The sequence below is a fragment of the Bison bison genome, unplaced genomic scaffold (assembly GCF_000754665.1).
Source record: "Bison bison bison isolate TAMUID 2011002044 unplaced genomic scaffold, Bison_UMD1.0 scf7180017864457, whole genome shotgun sequence".
NCBI lineage: Eukaryota > Metazoa > Chordata > Mammalia > Artiodactyla > Bovidae > Bison > Bison bison.
The window spans coordinates 808,858-813,334 of record NW_011495019.1 but is presented as its reverse complement, the minus strand read 5'-3'; positions in this window follow the sequence as shown (position 1 = coordinate 813,334).

Genomic DNA, 4,477 nt, shown 5'->3' with positions numbered 1-4,477 from the left:
TGTGAGTGTGTATGTGTGGGTGTGAGTGTGTATGTGTGGGTGTGTGTATGCTCAGCTGTGTTTTAACTCTTTGTGACCCCATGGACTGTGTAGCCCACCAGGCTCCTCTGTCCATGAAATTTTCCCGGCAAAAATACTGGAGTAGGTTGCCATTTCCTACTCCAGTGATCTCTCCAACTGAAACATCAAACTGGAGTCTCCTGCATTTCCTTCATTGACAGGTGAGTTCTTTACCACTGTGCCACCTGGGAAGCCTGTGTTTGTATATACATATATATTTATTTTCCCCTTCTGCCACATTCTTCTGTAACTAGAATGATATTTTTTTTTATTCTGGAAAAGATTGCATGGTTTCTGGATTTAGCTATTTCTTTTAGGTAGTGGAGCTATAAAATACTGAAACTGTAGCTGTTAACCTTGTTAGAGTTATTAGAGAGTCCCTTGGACTGCAAGATCAAATCAGTCCATCCTAAAGAAAATCAGTCTTGAATATTCATTGGAAAGACTGATGCCAAAGCTGAAACTCCAGTACTTTGGATCAGATCAGATCAGTCGCTCAGTTGTGTCTGACTCTTTGCGACCCCATGAATCGCAGCACGCCAGGCCTCCCTGTCCATCACCAACTCCCGGAGTTCACCCAGACTCACGTCCATTGAGTCAGTGATGCCATCCAGCCATCTCATTCTCTGTCGTCCCCTTTCCTCCTGCCCCCAATCCCTCCCAGCATCATGGTCTTTTCCAATGAGTCAACTCTTCTGATGAGGTGGCCAGAGTATTGGAGTTTCAGCTTCAGCATCATTCCTTCCAAAGAAATCCCAGGGCTGATCTCCTTCAGAATGGACTGGTTGGATCTCCTTGCAGTCCAAGGGACTCTCAAGAGTTTTCTCCAACACCACAGTTCAAAAGCATCAATTCTTCGGTGCTTAGCTTTCTTCACAGTCCAACTCTCACATCCATACATGATCACAGGAAAAACCATAGCCTTGACTAGACGAAGCTTTGTTGGCAAAGTAATGTCTCTGCTTTTGAATATGCTATCTAGGTTGGTCATAACTTTCCTTCCAAGGAGTACTTTGGATACCTAATGCAAATAACTGACTCCTTAGAGAAGACCCTTATGCTGGGAAAGATTGAAGGCAGGAGGAGAAGAGGATGATAAAAGATGAGATGGTTGGATGGCATCACCAGCTCGGTGGACATGAGTTTGAGCAAGTTCTTGGAGTTGGTGATGGACAGGGAAGCTTGCAGTCCATGGGGTTGCAAAGAGTCGGACATGGCTGAGCAACTGAACTGAATCTTACTAGGGCATTTGGTCAACACTTTTGAAAGTTGGTAAATGGTATGGTTTTTAGATGTGTGCACTGAAGCAATAGAGCTTCCTGGGTAGCTCACCTGGCAGAGAATCTGCCTATAATGCAGGAGACCCCTGTTCGATTCCTGGGTGAGGCAGTTTCCCTGGAAAACAATTTCCCCTGGAAACTACCCACTCTAGTATTCATGGGTTTCCCTGGTGTTTCAGATGGTGAACAATCTGCCTGCAATGTGGGAGACCTGGGTTTGATCCCTAGGTTGAGAAGGTCCCCTGGAGGAGGGCATGGCAACCCACTTGATTATTCTTGTGTGGAGAATCCCCATGGACAGAGGAGCCTGGCGGGCCACAGTCCATGCGGTCTCAAAGAGTTGGACACGACTGAGTGACTAAGCACAGCACAGCACATTGAAGCAGTAGCCGTAATCAAGTAATTCTTTGTCCTTCTGTTCCTTCTTGTTGTTCAGTTGCTAAGTTGTGTCCAACTCTTGCAACCCCATGGACTGCAGCATGCAGGCTTCCCTGGCCTTCACTATCTCCCAGTTTGCTTAAATTCATGTCCTTTGAGTCGGTGATGCTATCTAACCATCTCATCCTCTGCCGCCCTTTTCTCTCTTCAGTCTTTCCCAGCATCAGGATCTTTTTCAACGAGTTGTCTCTTTGCATTATGTGACTAAGTATTGGAGCTTCAGCATCAGTCCTTCCAGTGAATATTCAGAGTTGATTTCCTTTAGGGTTGAGTGGTTTGATCTCCTTCGCGTCCAAGGGACTCTCAAGAGTCTTCTCCAGCACCACAGTTCACTGTTCCTTAGTGAAGTAGGAATGTGCTTGGAGAGTTGCGGGTTGGGGAGGGGTGTTATTTTTGAGCTCTGACATCAGTCAGTTCAGTTTAGTCATTCAGTTGTATCCGATTCTCTGCGATCCTATGGACTTCAGCACGCCAGGCTTCCCTATCCATCACCAACTCCTGGAGCTTGCTCAAACTCATGTCCATTGAGTCAGTGATGCCATCCAACCATCTCACCCTCTGTCATGCCCTTCTCCTCCTGCCTTCAGTCTTTCCCAGCATCAGGGTCTTTTCCAAGGAGTCAGTTCTTCACATCAGGTGGAGTTTGGAGTTTCAACTTCAGTATCTGTCCTTTCTCACAATTAATATTTAAGTGTTATGCTGCCAGCTAAGATTAATATTCAGTTCTGAGCTACCAGGACGTGCTGCAGTCCGTGGGGTCACAAAGAGTCAGACACGACTTAATGACTGAACAACAGCAAAGGTTAATATTCATTTAGGTCAGGACTCACCTCTTATATATTGCTTTTATCTCTTGTAGCACCTAACACAGTCCTGAGCACGTAAGAGGTGCTCATAAAGTTAATTTAGTGTGACCTGTGTAACTCACAGATTGTTTGAGTTGATCTGTGTTTCAGAGGAAAACTTCAGTTGTGCACTTTATATATATACATGGTGCACTTTATATATATATATAAGTTTTTTAAATATGCATTTAAAATGCTACTTTATTGAAGTTTGTAGAGAAAATCTATGAGAATGTCTTCATGATATTCTTTACTTGAACCAGGACATGAATAATAACTGTAAAGGAAAAAATGATAGATTGACTACATTAGAATTCAGTTCGGTTCAGTTCAGTCGCTCAGTCGTGTCTGACTCTTTGTGACCCCATGGACTGCAGCACGCCAGGCTTCCCTGTCCATCACGAACTCCCGGAGCTTATTCAAACTCATGTCCATTGAATCGGTTAGCACTATCTTTTCATTAAAATGCACCGTTAAGAAAATAAAAAGGCATACCACAGAGAAGGAAAAGATATTTGCAATATAGTTGTCTGGCTCAGATCCGCAACATATAAATAACTTCTACAAATCAATATATAAAAGAGGTCCTATAAATCGATCTTTGAACAGGCCAGGAAAAAAAAAAAAACGTAGGTACATAGGTAGGTACTTCACAAAAGATGATATCCAAATGCCCCTGAAGTGGTTATCATCAAACTAACCTTCAGGATAAAGCAAATAACCACAGTGAGATGCCGCTACTGACTGAAAGGAAAAAGACAGATGTTACCAGGTGTTAATTCGGTTTTCGGCATCAGGAGCCCTCACGCACTGCTGGTGAGGATGTTTGTTGGAACAACTTTGGAAAATAGGCAGTTGGAAATATCTACTAAAACTGAACGTAAGTGTGCCCGGTGATCAGCAATTCCACTCCAGATATACGCAACAGAAATGTGTACACATGTGCACCAAACAACATGTACAAGGATGTACATAGCAGTGTTTTTAGTAATAGCCCCAAACTAGAAATAACACAGTTGCCTTTCAACAGTACTAAAATATTTTTCAGTAAGTTAAAATTATATTTATAAAACAGAATACTTGACAGTATTGACAATGAATGAACTGTTGCTCTGTTCAACAGATGAAACGGTTTCACAAATATGATGTGGAGTGTAAGAAGCCAGCCCCAAAGTACATAATGTGTGATTTCATTTATATGAAGCTTAAAAACAGGCAGATTTAATCTGCGGTGTTACAGTCAATCCTGTGAGCTGGTAGAAGTGACTTTGCCAATGCCCTGGATGGGTTTCCAGGGTGCTGATCAGCTCAGTTCAGTCCAGTTCAGTTGCTCAGTTGTGTCTGACTCTTTGCTACCCCATGGACTGAGGCACGCCAGGCCTCCCTGAACATCATCAACTCCCAGAGTTTACTCAAAACTCATGTCCATTGAGTAAGTGATGCCATCCAGCCGTCTCATCCTCGGTCATCCCCTTCTCCTCCTGTCTTCAATCTTTCTCAGCATCAGGGTCTTTTCAGATGAGTCAGTTCTTCATATTTGGTGGCCAGAGTATTGGAGTTTCAGCTTCAAAAGCAGTCCATCCAATGAATATTCAGGACTGATTTCCTTTAGAATGGACTGGTTGGATCTCCTTGCAGTCCAAGGGACTCTCAAGAGCCTTCTCCAACACCACAGCTCAAAAGCATCAATTCTTCGGCGCTCAGCTTTCTTTACAGTCCAACTCTCGCATCCATACATGACTACTGGAAAAACCATAGCTTTGACAAGATGGACCTTTGTTGACAAAGTAATGTCTTTGCTTTTTAATATGCTGTCTAGGTTGGTCATCACTTTTCTTCCAAGGAGTAAGCACT